This window comes from Myotis yumanensis, unplaced genomic scaffold, assembly GCF_028538775.1.
Source record: "Myotis yumanensis isolate MYYU_CA2020_CCGP unplaced genomic scaffold, mMyoYum1.0.hap1 SCAF_6, whole genome shotgun sequence".
Taxonomy (NCBI): Eukaryota; Metazoa; Chordata; class Mammalia; order Chiroptera; family Vespertilionidae; genus Myotis; species Myotis yumanensis.
The window spans coordinates 95,398,857-95,417,812 of NW_027223757.1; the positions used below are offsets into that span (position 1 = coordinate 95,398,857).

The 18,956-nt window shown below is 37.7% G+C and overlaps 4 long non-coding RNA genes across 4 annotated transcripts; all 4 read left to right on the plus strand.

The window, feature by feature from the left end:
* Positions 1 to 171: 171 nt before the first annotated feature.
* Positions 172 to 4,266, plus strand: LOC139013280 (uncharacterized). The gene is made up of 3 exons (XR_011471958.1): positions 172 to 346; positions 1,709 to 1,744; positions 3,808 to 4,266. It is a non-coding gene; the product is annotated as an uncharacterized lncRNA (long non-coding RNA).
* A 109-nt stretch (positions 4,267 to 4,375) lies between these two features.
* LOC139013281 (uncharacterized) lies at positions 4,376 to 8,470 on the plus strand. Its single transcript, XR_011471959.1, has 3 exons — positions 4,376 to 4,550; positions 5,913 to 5,948; positions 8,012 to 8,470. It is a non-coding gene; the product is annotated as an uncharacterized lncRNA (long non-coding RNA).
* A 110-nt stretch (positions 8,471 to 8,580) lies between these two features.
* LOC139013282 (uncharacterized) lies at positions 8,581 to 12,675 on the plus strand. Its single transcript, XR_011471960.1, has 3 exons — positions 8,581 to 8,755; positions 10,118 to 10,153; positions 12,217 to 12,675. It is a non-coding gene; the product is annotated as an uncharacterized lncRNA (long non-coding RNA).
* A 109-nt stretch (positions 12,676 to 12,784) lies between these two features.
* LOC139013283 (uncharacterized) lies at positions 12,785 to 16,607 on the plus strand. Its single transcript, XR_011471961.1, has 3 exons — positions 12,785 to 12,959; positions 14,321 to 14,356; positions 16,420 to 16,607. It is a non-coding gene; the product is annotated as an uncharacterized lncRNA (long non-coding RNA).
* The last annotated feature ends 2,349 nt before the right edge of the window (positions 16,608 to 18,956 follow it).

Here is an 18,956-nt window from a genome sequence, read left to right on the forward strand (position 1 = left end):
AAAGAATTTGTAAAACCAGGGAACTCCCCTAAATTATAAAATCTTCAAATTAAACTAATGATATTTTTATAAGGTAACTAACAGAATTGTATTCCTCCTTTTTTTTTTTTTTTGCTTAATTCACTATATTCAGATGTTTCCCCCCTTTAAATTTTGGAACAATGTCTCTGAGAAAATGGGAGCTTTCAGCCACTGTTCCAACGTGTGTATGTTTTGTGCTCCTTGCAACATGAAAGGTTTGATGTTGCATGCATGTTGTAGAAGAAATTGAATTTTATTCATATTTGTTTCCCATGATACTTACAATTTCACTTTTATGTTTCAGAAAATCTTCAGGAAAAAATTGGTAAGTTATTTCTGACAATCCTTTATTGCGAAACGTTTAAAAACAATGTGATGTCTTTAGCATTACCTGCCTTTCCCGCTCTATGACATTCATTGGCTCACCGTTCTTTTGGAAGTCTACTCCTTAATCCTCAATTATTTTGGCCTGTATACTTCTCAAATATTAAGTTCCATCTATTTATTTTCATAACTTCCATCCTTCCAAGTTTCTTCCGTCTTCATGTTATATCTGTCCTTCCGTATAATCTTTGGCATTTTCTGCTTCCCAGAAACTTGCCATATTTACTCTGAATCTTGTGAGGTGAAGAGCATTGTGCTAACAGGCACAGGATTTCCACTCTATATATTCTGGCTGTAAAATACCCATTAAAGTAGGACCTCTGCCATTTTTTACAAGTTGAGGGGCCCAGCTTAAGCAAACTGAGTGATGGTCGAAGATACCATATGAGATGAGTGCCTTTGACCCCTCCACTGTCCTGCCAAAATTTTCTAAGTTCCGATGTCATTCATTGACTGAGTGTGACCGAAAGGCACACTATTTGACCTCCCTGGTGAACATACTCCAGGTCGCACAGATAATTCATATATTTTCTGGCCTTTTTCTTTCCAACTCCATTAAATGCTCCTTATTCTTTTGCATTTTTAGTCACTCAGGTATTAATTCACAACATTGCAAAAGATTTTTCATGTGTGCAAAACGATGTTACATCTGAAGGAAAGTTTTTATGTGATGTACGTTTTCCTCAGAACTCTCTGTGTGGATGACATGAGAAGTTATGTGTCATAGCGTGATCCTCAAATGTTTTTTCATGGACCCATAATAGAATCACTAAATGCCTTATGTCCTCCTTTTCTGATGTTACATTACAATTATGTTTAGTTTAGAGATACAATGGAATTTGGGAAGGGAGCTCCTTATGTTTATAAGCAGGCTTCATATGATGACTGATACGGATACCGGTGTTGATAGCAGGGTCCCTTTACTCTATAAGGCTTCTGCATCAGACTTAAAGTACGTCCCTCAGGTATGTGCACTTTTGCCATTTAGGTCTGAAAAGGTGGGAAGTCTAAAGCAAGACCAAAAATTGATACAGTTTACCCCAGAGGAAGTTCTTCTTAAGGTCTCTCATACTTTCATTTCCCATCTCATTCCTTTTGCAGGGATGGTTATGGGGATGGAGGTGACACTGGCTCTCATTGGTTGCATGGACGTAGGATCCTTAGCCTCTACTGGTTACAAATGTGGGTCAGTTTCCATTAAAAAATAAGCAACAGAAGGGTTTCAATTGAGCGTCCTCTTCTCTTCCTGACATTGAGCCTTCATTGTGTTTGAACAGTTTTTTTCTTTCTTTCACTCTTTCAGATAAGGGTGCCCCGGATAAAGACAAGTCCCATGAAGGTATTTCACTTTGCACTTACTCATTTTCATGTGTTTATTTTGCATTTGTTTTCAACACTCAAGGATCATCTTCTTTACTGCACCACACACACGTACATCGCTTTTTCATGTATTGGTAAGATTTGAACTTAAGTTTACTGTTTTCATTTGTTATTTGGTTTCCCCCATGATATTTCTCTGATGGCCCTGTCCTTGTAATTTATGCAAACATTTCCTTTCTGACAAGAAAATTTTAGTAATTACTTTCCTGAAAAATTTTGCTATTTTTAAAGTGTCTGATCTGAAAGTTTGTCCAATATAGCTCCAGGCCGTACAATATAGACCGCTCCCCTTCCCCATCCCCAGCCAGCCAATACTGCCATTAATACTTTTCCCCCGTTCCCTTGAGTTGCTTATGCTAAAGTGTATTCAGGCCTGAGTTAAAATCAGGCACACATACTATAAAGTTATGTATGAACCATTTGACAGAACATTGAGAATAGAGGTACCCATTAACCTATTGTGCATAACGGACAGTAGCAGTACTTTAGGATTCTATGAATCATGGGTTGTGGCAGTTTTACTAGTCAATGGCTAGCCACCACAATAAAAGAATTGGCTATTTATTTTTAGCTGCAGCCAAGGGTCTTATGCATATAAAACCTTATTCTTATGTATGAGTACTATCCCATTGTATATAGGTGACAGTTTAGCTTTATACAAGCAAAATGAAAGGGCACTTGGCTTGCTTCCATGTCTTCTCCACTGTGACTAATGCTCAGTGAACATTGGAGTGCATATACCATTGGGAAGAATTTTTTTCAGATTGTGAGGAATAGGTATCCATAGAAGGGGTTGCTGCGTCATGTGGGATCTCTATTTTTCATGTTTGAGGAACCTCCATACTGTTTCCCACAGTAGCTGAAGCAGTTCACATTCCCCACCAGCAGTAAAAGAGGCTTCCTTGTCGTCCACAACCTCTCCTACACTTGTTATTACTAATCGTGTTGATAACAGCCACCCTAACAGGCGTCAAGTGGTATCTCCTTGGAGGTTTGATTTGCATTTCCCTAGTAGCTAGTGCAGTACAGGACCTTTTCAAATACCTGTTGTCCATTTGTATGTCTTCTTGGGAGATGAAATACTGTCATTTGTGACAACAGGGATGGATCTTGACAATATCATGCTGAGCAGGCAAAGCCAAGAACCATATGATTTTCCTCACAGGTAGCATATGAAACAGAAAGCACAAAATGAGCACACAAGACAATCAAACATAACCTCACAGAGACTGGAAAGCATGGAACAGACTGACGATTCTCAGAGGCATGGGGGTGGGTGCGGGAGGACAGGTGGGCTGGAAAGATTCACCACAGCACTTAAATGCATGTATGCATAACCCACGGACACAGACAACAGTGTCTTGAAGTCATGTGGGTGAGCCTTGGAAGAAGTGTCAAGGGGGAGCCATAGTGAAAAAACGGGACACCTGTAATGCTCTCAACAATAAAGACTAAGACACTAAAACAATGCAGAACTCATAGACACAGACAACTGTATGGTGGTTACTAGAGGGAAGGGGTGGGGAGCACAGGATAAAGGAGGTGAAATATATGGCGAAGGACCTAGATTTGACTTTGGGTGGCAAGCCCACCGTGTCATATGCAGGTGATGTGTCATAGCGCTGCACTATTAGTACCACATAATTTTATTAACCAATGTCATCCAAATAAATTTAATTTGCAAACATTTTAAAAGAACCATAGAGATACAATATTAATAATAAAACACTAAATAAAGTCAAAGGGATCACAGAAAAAATCAAAGGTAATTACCAGATCTAATGTTCACATAATTTCCTCTATACAGAGAATTCATTCATTTTTCCCTGATTAATTACCCCAAAAGAAAGCATTTGGCCCCTATTTGCATGTAGGCGTGTGTGTGTGCACTTGTGTATGTATATGTGCATATTGGTTTTGTATTTGCATCCTTAGTTTAAGTTTATGTACGTAGGTTTTCAATATTATTGAACTTTTTGTTTCTCATAAAATTTGCATTAATTTTTCCTTTTTGATTTTCAGACAAAATTCTGAAGATATTGGGTAAATTTTCTCTCATATGCCTTTACTCCCAAATACCTTAAAATGACTGCTTTTTGATGTGTCCAACATTTCCTGCCTTTTTATTGACTGACCAGTTCATTACTTTGCACTTCTCCTCGATGCGTACTAACCTAACCCAGAATTCCTCCAGAAACACTGTTACAATATTGTCCAACTCAATCTATTGTTCAAATATAATATACAACATGGTTATTGTAAATATGAGCTGTGACACAGGCAGGTTCAAAAGTAAGTGAAAGTTGACAATAATCAGAGAACATTAATATTCTCAAACTTTTTATTTAATAATTATTATATTATTTAGCAAACAATGATATATTTACTTTTGCTCCACAGTACATTATATTGAGTCCCAAAGAATTTGTAAAACCAGGGAACTCCCCTAAATTATAAAATCTTCAAATTAAACTAATGATATTTTTATAAGGTAACTAACAGAATTGTATTCCTCCTTTTTTTTTTTTTTTTGCTTAATTCACTATATTCAGATGTTTCCCCCCTTTAAATTTTGGAACAATGTCTCTGAGAAAATGGGAGCTTTCAGCCACTGTTCCAACGTGTGTATGTTTTGTGCTCCTTGCAACATGAAAGGTTTGATGTTGCATGCATGTTGTAGAAGAAATTGAATTTTATTCATATTTGTTTCCCATGATACTTACAATTTCACTTTTATGTTTCAGAAAATCTTCAGGAAAAAATTGGTAAGTTATTTCTGACAATCCTTTATTGCGAAACGTTTAAAAACAATGTGATGTCTTTAGCATTACCTGCCTTTCCCGCTCTATGACATTCATTGGCTCACCGTTCTTTTGGAAGTCTACTCCTTAATCCTCAATTATTTTGGCCTGTATACTTCTCAAATATTAAGTTCCATCTATTTATTTTCATAACTTCCATCCTTCCAAGTTTCTTCCGTCTTCATGTTATATCTGTCCTTCCGTATAATCTTTGGCATTTTCTGCTTCCCAGAAACTTGCCATATTTACTCTGAATCTTGTGAGGTGAAGAGCATTGTGCTAACAGGCACAGGATTTCCACTCTATATATTCTGGCTGTAAAATACCCATTAAAGTAGGACCTCTGCCATTTTTTACAAGTTGAGGGGTCCAGCTTAAGCAAACTGAGTGATGGTCGAAGATACCATATGAGATGAGTGCCTTTGACCCCTCCACTGTCCTGCCAAAATTTTCTAAGTTCCGATGTCATTCATTGACTGAGTGTGACCGAAAGGCACACTATTTGACCTCCCTGGTGAACATACTCCAGGTCGCACAGATAATTCATATATTTTCTGGCCTTTTTCTTTCCAACTCCATTAAATGCTCCTTATTCTTTTGCATTTTTAGTCACTCAGGTATTAATTCACAACATTGCAAAAGATTTTTCATGTGTGCAAAACGATGTTACATCTGAAGGAAAGTTTTTATGTGATGTACGTTTTCCTCAGAACTCTCTGTGTGGATGACATGAGAAGTTATGTGTCATAGCGTGATCCTCAAATGTTTTTTCATGGACCCATAATAGAATCACTAAATGCCTTATGTCCTCCTTTTCTGATGTTACATTACAATTATGTTTAGTTTAGAGATACAATGGAATTTGGGAAGGGAGCTCCTTATGTTTATAAGCAGGCTTCATATGATGACTGATACGGATACCGGTGTTGATAGCAGGGTCCCTTTACTCTATAAGGCTTCTGCATCAGACTTAAAGTACGTCCCTCAGGTATGTGCACTTTTGCCATTTAGGTCTGAAAAGGTGGGAAGTCTAAAGCAAGACCAAAAATTGATACAGTTTACCCCAGAGGAAGTTCTTCTTAAGGTCTCTCATACTTTCATTTCCCATCTCCTTCCTTTTGCAGGGATGGTTATGGGGATGGAGGTGACACTGGCTCTCATTGGTTGCATGGACGTAGGATCCTTAGCCTCTACTGGTTACAAATGTGGGTCAGTTTCCATTAAAAAATAAGCAACAGAAGGGTTTCAATTGAGCGTCCTCTTCTCTTCCTGACATTGAGCCTTCATTGTGTTTGAACAGTTTTTTTCTTTCTTTCACTCTTTCAGATAAGGGTGCCCCGGATAAAGACAAGTCCCATGAAGGTATTTCACTTTGCACTTACTCATTTTCATGTGTTTATTTTGCATTTGTTTTCAACACTCAAGGATCATCTTCTTTACTGCACCACACACACGTACATCGCTTTTTCATGTATTGGTAAGATTTGAACTTAAGTTTACTGTTTTCATTTGTTATTTGGTTTCCCCCATGATATTTCTCTGATGGCCCTGTCCTTGTAATTTATGCAAACATTTCCTTTCTGACAAGAAAATTTTAGTAATTACTTTCCTGAAAAATTTTGCTATTTTTAAAGTGTCTGATCTGAAAGTTTGTCCAATATAGCTCCAGGCCGTACAATATAGACCTCTCCCCTTCCCCATCCCCAGCCAGCCAATACTGCCATTAATACTTTTCCCCCGTTCCCTTGAGTTGCTTATGCTAAAGTGTATTCAGGCCTGAGTTAAAATCAGGCACACATACTATAAAGTTATGTATGAACCATTTGACAGAACATTGAGAATAGAGGTACCCATTAACCTATTGTGCATAACGGACAGTAGCAGTACTTTAGGATTCTATGAATCATGGGTTGTGGCAGTTTTACTAGTCAATGGCTAGCCACCACAATAAAAGAATTGGCTATTTATTTTTAGCTGCAGCCAGGGGTCTTATGCATATAAAACCTTATTCTTATGTATGAGTACTATCCCATTGTATATAGGTGACAGTTTAGCTTTATACAAGCAAAATGAAAGGGCACTTGGCTTGCTTCCATGTCTTCTCCACTGTGACTAATGCTCAGTGAACATTGGAGTGCATATACCATTGGGAAGAATTTTTTTCAGATTGTGAGGAATAGGTATCCATAGAAGGGGTTGCTGCGTCATGTGGGATCTCTATTTTTCATGTTTGAGGAACCTCCATACTGTTTCCCACAGTAGCTGAAGCAGTTCACATTCCCCACCAGCAGTAAAAGAGGCTTCCTTGTCGTCCACAACCTCTCCTACACTTGTTATTACTAATCGTGTTGATAACAGCCACCCTAACAGGCGTCAAGTGGTATCTCCTTGGAGGTTTGATTTGCATTTCCCTAGTAGCTAGTGCAGTACAGGACCTTTTCAAATACCTGTTGTCCATTTGTATGTCTTCTTGGGAGATGAAATACTGTCATTTGTGACAACAGGGATGGATCTTGACAATATCATGCTGAGCAGGCAAAGCCAAGAACCATATGATTTTCCTCACAGGTAGCATATGAAACAGAAAGCACAAACTGAGCAAACAAGACAATCAAACATAACCTCACAGAGACTGGAAAGCATGGAACAGACTGACGATTCTCAGAGGCATGGGGGTGGGTGCGGGAGGACAGGTGGGCTGGAAAGATTCACCACAGCACTTAAATGCATGTATGCATAACCCACGGACACAGACAACAGTGTCTTGAAGTCATGTGGGTGAGCCTTGGAAGAAGTGTCAAGGGGGAGCCATAGTGAAAAAACGGGACACCTGTAATGCTCTCAACAATAAAGACTAAGACACTAAAACAATGCAGAACTCATAGACACAGACAACTGTATGGTGGTTACTAGAGGGAAGGGGTGGGGAGCACAGGATAAAGGAGGTGAAATATATGGCGAAGGACCTAGATTTGACTTTGGGTGGCAAGCCCACCGTGTCATATGCAGGTGATGTGTCATAGCGCTGCACTATTAGTACCACATAATTTTATTAACCAATGTCATCCAAATAAATTTAATTTGCAAACATTTTAAAAGAACCATAGAGATACAATATTAATAATAAAACACTAAATAAAGTCAAAGGGATCACAGAAAAAATCAAAGGTAATTACCAGATCTAATGTTCACATAATTTCCTCTATACAGAGAATTCATTCATTTTTCCCTGATTAATTACCCCAAAAGAAAGCATTTGGCCCCTATTTGCATGTAGGCGTGTGTGTGTGCACTTGTGTATGTATATGTGCATATTGGTTTTGTATTTGCATCCTTAGTTTAAGTTTATGTACATAGGTTTTCAATATTATTGAACTTTTTGTTTCTCATAAAATTTGCATTAATTTTTCCTTTTCGATTTTCAGACAAAATTCTGAAGATATTGGGTAAATTTTCTCTCATATGCCTTTACTCCCAAATACCTTAAAATGACTGCTTTTTGATGTGTCCAACATTTCCTGCCTTTTTATTGACTGACCAGTTCATTACTTTGCACTTCTCCTCGATGCGTACTAACCTAACCCAGAATTCCTCCAGAAACACTGTTACAATATTGTCCAACTCAATCTATTGTTCAAATATAATATACAACATGGTTATTGTAAATATGAGCTGTGACACAGGCAGGTTCAAAAGTAAGTGAAAGTTGACAATAATCAGAGAACATTAATATTCTCAAACTTTTTATTTAATAATTATTATATTATTTAGCAAACAATGATATATTTACTTTTGCTCCACAGTACATTATATTGAGTCCCAAAGAATTTGTAAAACCAGGGAACTCCCCTAAATTATAAAATCTTCAAATTAAACTAATGATATTTTTATAAGGTAACTAACAGAATTGTATTCCTCCTTTTTTTTTTTTTTTTTGCTTAATTCACTATATTCAGATGTTTCCCCCCTTTAAATTTTGGAACAATGTCTCTGAGAAAATGGGAGCTTTCAGCCACTGTTCCAACGTGTGTATGTTTTGTGCTCCTTGCAACATGAAAGGTTTGATGTTGCATGCATGTTGTAGAAGAAATTGAATTTTATTCATATTTGTTTCCCATGATACTTACAATTTCACTTTTATGTTTCAGAAAATCTTCAGGAAAAAATTGGTAAGTTATTTCTGACAATCCTTTATTGCGAAACGTTTAAAAACAATGTGATGTCTTTAGCATTACCTGCCTTTCCCGCTCTATGACATTCATTGGCTCACCGTTCTTTTGGAAGTCTACTCCTTAATCCTCAATTATTTTGGCCTGTATACTTCTCAAATATTAAGTTCCATCTATTTATTTTCATAACTTCCATCCTTCCAAGTTTCTTCCGTCTTCATGTTATATCTGTCCTTCCGTATAATCTTTGGCATTTTCTGCTTCCCAGAAACTTGCCATATTTACTCTGAATCTTGTGAGGTGAAGAGCATTGTGCTAACAGGCACAGGATTTCCACTCTATATATTCTGGCTGTAAAATACCCATTAAAGTAGGACCTCTGCCATTTTTTACAAGTTGAGGGGCCCAGCTTAAGCAAACTGAGTGATGGTCGAAGATACCATATGAGATGAGTGCCTTTGACCCCTCCACTGTCCTGCCAAAATTTTCTAAGTTCCGATGTCATTCATTGACTGAGTGTGACCGAAAGGCACACTATTTGACCTCCCTGGTGAACATACTCCAGGTCGCACAGATAATTCATATATTTTCTGGCCTTTTTCTTTCCAACTCCATTAAATGCTCCTTATTCTTTTGCATTTTTAGTCACTCAGGTATTAATTCACAACATTGCAAAAGATTTTTCATGTGTGCAAAACGATGTTACATCTGAAGGAAAGTTTTTATGTGATGTACGTTTTCCTCAGAACTCTCTGTGTGGATGACATGAGAAGTTATGTGTCATAGCGTGATCCTCAAATGTTTTTTCATGGACCCATAATAGAATCACTAAATGCCTTATGTCCTCCTTTTCTGATGTTACATTACAATTATGTTTAGTTTAGAGATACAATGGAATTTGGGAAGGGAGCTCCTTATGTTTATAAGCAGGCTTCATATGATGACTGATACGGATACCGGTGTTGATAGCAGGGTCCCTTTACTCTATAAGGCTTCTGCATCAGACTTAAAGTACGTCCCTCAGGTATGTGCACTTTTGCCATTTAGGTCTGAAAAGGTGGGAAGTCTAAAGCAAGACCAAAAATTGATACAGTTTACCCCAGAGGAAGTTCTTCTTAAGGTCTCTCATACTTTCATTTCCCATCTCATTCCTTTTCCAGGGATGGTTATGGGGATGGAGGTGACACTGGCTCTCATTGGTTGCATGGACGTAGGATCCTTAGCCTCTACTGGGTACAAATGTGGGTCAGTTTCCATTAAAAAATAAGCAACAGAAGGGTTTCAATTGAGCGTCCTCTTCTCTTCCTGACATTGAGCCTTCATTGTGTTTGAACAGTTTTTTTCTTTCTTTCACTCTTTCAGATAAGGGTGCCCCGGATAAAGACAAGTCCCATGAAGGTATTTCACTTTGCACTTACTCATTTTCATGTGTTTATTTTGCATTTGTTTTCAACACTCAAGGATCATCTTCTTTACTGCACCACACACACGTACATCGCTTTTTCATGTATTGGTAAGATTTGAACTTAAGTTTACTGTTTTCATTTGTTATTTGGTTTCCCCCATGATATTTCTCTGATGGCCCTGTCCTTGTAATTTATGCAAACATTTCCTTTCTGACAAGAAAATTTTAGTAATTACTTTCCTGAAAAATTTTGCTATTTTTAAAGTGTCTGATCTGAAAGTTTGTCCAATATAGCTCCAGGCCGTACAATATAGACCGCTCCCCTTCCCCATCCCCAGCCAGCCAATACTGCCATTAATACTTTTCCCCCGTTCCCTTGAGTTGCTTATGCTAAAGTGTATTCAGGCCTGAGTTAAAATCAGGCACACATACTATAAAGTTATGTATGAACCATTTGACAGAACATTGAGAATAGAGGTACCCATTAACCTATTGTGCATAACGGACAGTAGCAGTACTTTAGGATTCTATGAATCATGGGTTGTGGCAGTTTTACTAGTCAATGGCTAGCCACCACAATAAAAGAATTGGCTATTTATTTTTAGCTGCAGCCAGGGGTCTTATGCATATAAAACCTTATTCTTATGTATGAGTACTATCCCATTGTATATAGGTGACAGTTTAGCTTTATACAAGCAAAATGAAAGGGCACTTGGCTTGCTTCCATGTCTTCTCCACTGTGACTAATGCTCAGTGAACATTGGAGTGCATATACCATTGGGAAGAATTTTTTTCAGATTGTGAGGAATAGGTATCCATAGAAGGGGTTGCTGCGTCATGTGGGATCTCTATTTTTCATGTTTGAGGAACCTCCATACTGTTTCCCACAGTAGCTGAAGCAGTTCACATTCCCCACCAGCAGTAAAAGAGGCTTCCTTGTCGTCCACAACCTCTCCTACACTTGTTATTACTAATCGTGTTGATAACAGCCACCCTAACAGGCGTCAAGTGGTATCTCCTTGGAGGTTTGATTTGCATTTCCCTAGTAGCTAGTGCAGTACAGGACCTTTTCAAATACCTGTTGTCCATTTGTATGTCTTCTTGGGAGATGAAATACTGTCATTTGTGACAACAGGGATGGATCTTGACAATATCATGCTGAGCAGGCAAAGCCAAGAACCATATGATTTTCCTCACAGGTAGCATATGAAACAGAAAGCACAAAATGAGCACACAAGACAATCAAACAAAACCTCACAGAGACTGGAAAGCATGGAACAGACTGACGATTCTCAGAGGCATGGGGGTGGGTGCGGGAGGACAGGTGGGCTGGAAAGATTCACCACAGCACTTAAATGCATGTATGCATAACCCACGGACACAGACAACAGTGTCTTGAAGTCATGTGGGTGAGCCTTGGAAGAAGTGTCAAGGGGGAGCCATAGTGAAAAAACGGGACACCTGTAATGCTCTCAACAATAAAGACTAAGACACTAAAACAATGCAGAACTCATAGACACAGACAACTGTATGGTGGTTACTAGAGGGAAGGGGTGGGGAGCACAGGATAAAGGAGGTGAAATATATGGCGAAGGACCTAGATTTGACTTTGGGTGGCAAGCCCACCGTGTCATATGCAGGTGATGTGTCATAGCGCTGCACTATTAGTACCACATAATTTTATTAACCAATGTCATCCAAATAAATTTAATTTGCAAACATTTTAAAAGAACCATAGAGATACAATATTAATAATAAAACACTAAATAAAGTCAAAGGGATCACAGAAAAAATCAAAGGTAATTACCAGATCTAATGTTCACATAATTTCCTCTATACAGAGAATTCATTCATTTTTCCCTGATTAATTACCCCAAAAGAAAGCATTTGGCCCCTATTTGCATGTAGGCGTGTGTGTGTGCACTTGTGTATGTATATGTGCATATTGGTTTTGTATTTGCATCCTTAGTTTAAGTTTATGTACATAGGTTTTCAATATTATTGAACTTTTTGTTTCTCATAAAATTTGCATTAATTTTTCCTTTTTGATTTTCAGACAAAATTCTGAAGATATTGGGTAAATTTTCTCTCATATGCCTTTACTCCCAAATACCTTAAAATGACTGCTTTTTGATGTGTCCAACATTTCCTGCCTTTTTATTGACTGACCAGTTCATTACTTTGCACTTCTCCTCGATGCGTACTAACCTAACCCAGAATTCCTCCAGAAACACTGTTACAATATTGTCCAACTCAATCTATTGTTCAAATATAATATACAACATGGTTATTGTAAATATGAGCTGTGACACAGGCAGGTTCAAAAGTAAGTGAAAGTTGACAATAATCAGAGAACATTAATATTCTCAAACTTTTTATTTAATAATTATTATATTATTTAGCAAACAATGATATATTTACTTTTGCTCCACAGTACATTATATTGAGTCCCAAAGAATTTGTAAAACCAGGGAACTCCCCTAAATTATAAAATCTTCAAATTAAACTAATGATATTTTTATAAGGTAACTAACAGAATTGTATTCCTCCTTTTTTTTTTTTTTTTGCTTAATTCACTATATTCAGATGTTTCCCCCCTTTCAATTTTGGAACAATGTCTCTGAGAAAATGGGAGCTTTCAGCCACTGTTCCAACGTGTGTATGTTTTGTGCTCCTTGCAACATGAAAGGTTTGATGTTGCATGCATGTTGTAGAAGAAATTGAATTTTATTCATATTTGTTTCCCATGATACTTACAATTTCACTTTTATGTTTCAGAAAATCTTCAGGAAAAAATTGGTAAGTTATTTCTGACAATCCTTTATTGCGAAACGTTTAAAAACAATGTGATGTCTTTAGCATTACCTGCCTTTCCCGCTCTATGACATTCATTGGCTCACCGTTCTTTTGGAAGTCTACTCCTTAATCCTCAATTATTTTGGCCTGTATACTTCTCAAATATTAAGTTCCATCTATTTATTTTCATAACTTCCATCCTTCCAAGTTTCTTCCGTCTTCATGTTATATCTGTCCTTCCGTATAATCTTTGGCATTTTCTGCTTCCCAGAAACTTGCCATATTTACTCTGAATCTTGTGAGGTGAAGAGCATTGTGCTAACAGGCACAGGATTTCCACTCTATATATTCTGGCTGTAAAATACCCATTAAAGTAGGACCTCTGCCATTTTTTACAAGTTGAGGGGCCCAGCTTAAGCAAACTGAGTGATGGTCGAAGATACCATATGAGATGAGTGCCTTTGACCCCTCCACTGTCCTGCCAAAATTTTCTAAGTTCCGATGTCATTCATTGACTGAGTGTGACCGAAAGGCACACTATTTGACCTCCCTGGTGAACATACTCCAGGTCGCACAGATAATTCATATATTTTCTGGCCTTTTTCTTTCCAACTCCATTAAATGCTCCTTATTCTTTTGCATTTTTAGTCACTCAGGTATTAATTCACAACATTGCAAAAGATTTTTCATGTGTGCAAAACGATGTTACATCTGAAGGAAAGTTTTTATGTGATGTACGTTTTCCTCAGAACTCTCTGTGTGGATGACATGAGAAGTTATGTGTCATAGCGTGATCCTCAAATGTTTTTTCATGGACCCATAATAGAATCACTAAATGCCTTATGTCCTCCTTTTCTGATGTTACATTACAATTATGTTTAGTTTAGAGATACAATGGAATTTGGGAAGGGAGCTCCTTATGTTTATAAGCAGGCTTCATATGATGACTGATACGGATACCGGTGTTGATAGCAGGGTCCCTTTACTCTATAAGGCTTCTGCATCAGACTTAAAGTACGTCCCTCAGGTATGTGCACTTTTGCCATTTAGGTCTGAAAAGGTGGGAAGTCTAAAGCAAGACCAAAAATTGATACAGTTTACCCCAGAGGAAGTTCCTCTAAGGTCTCTCATACTTTCATTTCCCATCTCATTCCTTTTGCAGGGATGGTTATGGGGATGGAGGTGACACTGGCTCTCATTGGTTGCATGGACGTAGGATCCTTAGGCTCTACTGGTTACAAATGTGGGTCAGTTTCCATTAAAAAATAAGCAACAGAAGGGTTTCAATTGAGCGTCTTCTTCTCTTCCTGACATTGAGCCTTCATTGTGTTTGAACAGTTTTTTTCTTTCTTTCACTCTTTCAGATAAGGGTGCCCCGGATAAAGACAAGTCCCATGAAGGTATTTCACTTTGCACTTACTCATTTTCATGTGTTTATTTTGCATTTGTTTTCAACACTCAAGGATCATCTTCTTTACTGCACCACACACACGTACATCGCTTTTTCATGTATTGGTAAGATTTGAACTTAAGTTTACTGTTTTCATTTGTTATTTGGTTTCCCCCATGATATTTCTCTGATGGCCCTGTCCTTGTAATTTATGCAAACATTTCCTTTCTGACAAGAAAATTTTAGTAATTACTTTCCTGAAAAATTTTGCTATTTTTAAAGTGTCTGATCTGAAAGTTTGTCCAATATAGCTCCAGGCCGTACAATATAGACCTCTCCCCTTCCCCATCCCCAGCCAGCCAATACTGCCATTAATACTTTTCCCCCGTTCCCTTGAGTTGCTTATGCTAAAGTGTATTCAGGCCTGAGTTAAAATCAGGCACACATACTATAAAGTTATGTATGAACCATTTGACAGAACATTGAGAATAGAGGTACCCATTAACCTATTGTGCATAACGGACAGTAGCAGTACTTTAGGATTCTATGAATCATGGGTTGTGGCAGTTTTACTAGTCAATGGCTAGCCACCACAATAAAAGAATTGGCTATTTATTTTTAGCTGCAGCCAGGGGTCTTATGCATATAAAACCTTATTCTTATGTATGAGTACTATCCCATTGTATATAGGTGACAGTTTAGCTTTATACAAGCAAAATGAAAGGGCACTTGGCTTGCTTCCATGTCTTCTCCACTGTGACTAATGCTCAGTGAACATTGGAGTGCATATACCATTGGGAAGAATTTTTTTCAGATTGTGAGGAATAGGTATCCATAGAAGGGGTTGCTGCGTCATGTGGGATCTCTATTTTTCATGTTTGAGGAACCTCCATACTGTTTCCCACAGTAGCTGAAGCAGTTCACATTCCCCACCAGCAGTAAAAGAGGCTTCCTTGTCGTCCACAACCTCTCCTACACTTGTTATTACTAATCGTGTTGATAACAGCCACCCTAACAGGCGTCAAGTGGTATCTCCTTGGAGGTTTGATTTGCATTTCCCTAGTAGCTAGTGCAGTACAGGACCTTTTCAAATACCTGTTGTCCATTTGTATGTCTTCTTGGGAGATGAAATACTGTCATTTGTGACAACAGGGATGGATCTTGACAATATCATGCTGAGCAGGCAAAGCCAAGAACCATATGATTTTCCTCACAGGTAGCATATGAAACAGAAAGCACAAAATGAGCACACAAGACAATCAAACAAAACCTCACAGAGACTGGAAAGCATGGAACAGACTGACGATTCTCAGAGGCATGGGGGTGGGTGCGGGAGGACAGGTGGGCTGGAAAGATTCACCACAGCACTTAAATGCATGTATGCATAACCCACGGACACAGACAACAGTGTCTTGAAGTCATGTGGGTGAGCCTTGGAAGAAGTGTCAAGGGGGAGCCATAGTGAAAAAACGGGACACCTGTAATGCTCTCAACAATAAAGACTAAGACACTAAAACAATGCAGAACTCATAGACACAGACAACTGTATGGTGGTTACTAGAGGGAAGGGGTGGGGAGCACAGGATAAAGGAGGTGAAATATATGGCGAAGGACCTAGATTTGACTTTGGGTGGCAAGCCCACCGTGTCATATGCAGGTGATGTGTCATAGCGCTGCACTATTAGTACCACATAATTTTATTAACCAATGTCATCCAAATAAATTTAATTTGCAAACATTTTAAAAGAACCATAGAGATACAATATTAATAATAAAACACTAAATAAAGTCAAAGGGATCACAGAAAAAATCAAAGGTAATTACCAGATCTAATGTTCACATAATTTCCTCTATACAGAGAATTCATTCATTTTTCCCTGATTAATTACCCCAAAAGAAAGCATTTGGCCCCTATTTGCATGTAGGCGTGTGTGTGTGCACTTGTGTATGTATATGTGCATATTGGTTTTGTATTTGCATCCTTAGTTTAAGTTTATGTACGTAGGTTTTCAATATTATTGAACTTTTTGTTTCTCATAAAATTTGCATTAATTTTTCCTTTTTGATTTTCAGACAAAATTCTGAAGATATTGGGTAAATTTTCTCTCATATGCCTTTACTCCCAAATACCTTAAAATGACTGCTTTTTGATGTGTCCAACATTTCCTGCCTTTTTATTGACTGACCAGTTCATTACTTTGCACTTCTCCTCGATGCGTACTAACCTAACCCAGAATTCCTCCAGAAACACTGTTACAATATTGTCCAACTCAATCTATTGTTCAAATATAATATACAACATGGTTATTATAAATATGAGCTGTGACACAGGCAGGTTCAAAAGTAAGTGAAAGTTGACAATAATCAGAGAACATTAATATTCTCAAACTTTTTATTTAATAATTATTATATTATTTAGCAAACAATGATATATTTACTTTTGCTCCACTGTACATTATATTGAGTCCCAAAGAATTTGTAAAACCAGGGAACTCCCCTAAATTATAAAATCTTCAAATTAAACTAATGATATTTTTATAAGGTAACTAACAGAATTGTATTCCTCCTTTTTTTTTTTTTTTTTTTTTTTTTTTGCTTAATTCACTATATTCAGATGTTTCCCCCCTTTCAATTTTGGAACAATGTCTCTGAGAAAATGGGAGCTTTCAGCCACTGTTCCAACATGTGTATGTTTTGTGCTCCTTGCAACATGAAAGGTTTGATGTTGCATGCATGTTGTAGAAGAAATTGAATTTTATTCATATTTGTTTCCCATGATACTTACAATTTCACTTTTATGTTTCAGAAAATCTTCAGGAAAAAATTGGTAAGTTATTTCTGACAATCCTTTATTGCGAAACGTTTAAAAACAATGTGATGTCTTTAGCATTACCTGCCTTTCCCGCTCTATGACATTCATTGGCTCACCGTTCTTTTGAAAGTCTACTCCTTAATCCTCAATTATTTTGGCCTGTATACTTCTCAAATATTAAGTTCCATCTATTTATTTTCATAACTTCCATCCTTCCAAGTTTCTTCCATTTTCATGTTATATCTGTCCTTCCGTATAATCTTTGGCATTTTCTGCTTCCCAGAAACTTGCCATATTTACTCTGAATCTTGTGAGGTGAAGAGCATTGTGCTAACAGGCACAGGATTTCCACTCTATATATTCTGGCTGTAAAATACCCATTAAAGTAGGACCTCTGCCATTTTTTACAAGTTGAGGGGCCCAGCTTAAGCAAACTGAGTGATGGTCGAAGATACCATATGAGATGAGTGCCTTTGACCCCTCCACTGTCCTGCCAAAATTTTCTAAGTTCCGATGTCATTCATTGACTGAGTGTGACCGAAAGGCACACTATTTGACCTCCCTGGTGAACATACTCCACGTGGCACAGATAATTCATATATTTTCTGGCCTTTTTCTTTCCAACTCCATTAAATGCTCCTTATTCTTTTGCATTTTTAGTCACTCAGGTATTAATTCACAACATTGCAAAAGATTTTTCATGTGTGCAAAACGATGTTACATCTGAAGGAAAGTTTTTATGTGATGTACGTTTTCCTCAGAACTCTCTGTGTGGATGACATGAGAAGTTATGTGTCATAGCGTGATCCTCAAATGTTTTTTCATGGACCCATAATAGAATCACTAAATGCCTTATGTCCTCCTTTTCTGATGTTACATTACAATTATGTTTAGTTTAGAGATACAATGGAATTTGGGAAGGGAGCTCCTTATGTTTATAAGCAGGCTTCATATGATGACTGATACGGATACCGGTGTTGATAGCAGGGTCCCTTTACTCTATAAGGCTTCTGCATCAGACTTAAAGTACGTCCCTCAGGTATGTGCACTTTTGCCATTTAGGTCTGAAAAGGTGGGAAGTCTAAAGCAAGACCAAAAATTGATACAGTTTACCCCAGAGGAAGTTCTTCTTAAGGTCTCTCATACTTTCATTTCCCATCTCCTTCCTTTTGCAGGGATGGTTATGGGGATGGAGGTGACACTGGCTCTCATTGGTTGCATGGACGTAGGATCCTTAGCCTCTACTGGTTACAAATGTGGGTCAGTTTCCATTAAAAAATAAGCAACAGAAGGGTTTCAATTGAGCGTCCTCTTCTCTTCCTGACATTGAGCCTTCATTGTGTTTGAACAGTTTTTTTCTTTCTTTCACTCTTTCAGATAAGGCTGCCCCGGATAAAGACAAGTCCCATGAAGGTATTTCACTTTGCACTTACTCATTTTCATGTGTTTATTTTGCATTTGTTTTCAACACTCAAGGATCATCTTCTTTACTGCACCACACACACGTACATCGCTTTTTCATGTATTGGTAAGATTTGAACTTAAGTTTACTGTTTTCATTTGTTATTTGGTTTCCCCCATGATATTTCTCTGATGGCCCTGTCCTTGTAATTTATGCAAACATTTCCTTTCTGACAAGAAAATTTTAGTAATTACTTTCCTGAAAAATTTTGCTATTTTTAAAGTGTCTGATCTGAAAGTTTGTCCAATATAGCTCCAGGCCGTACAATATAGACCTCTCCCCTTCCCCATCCCCAGCCAGCCAATACTGCCATTAATACTTTTCCCCCGTTCCCTT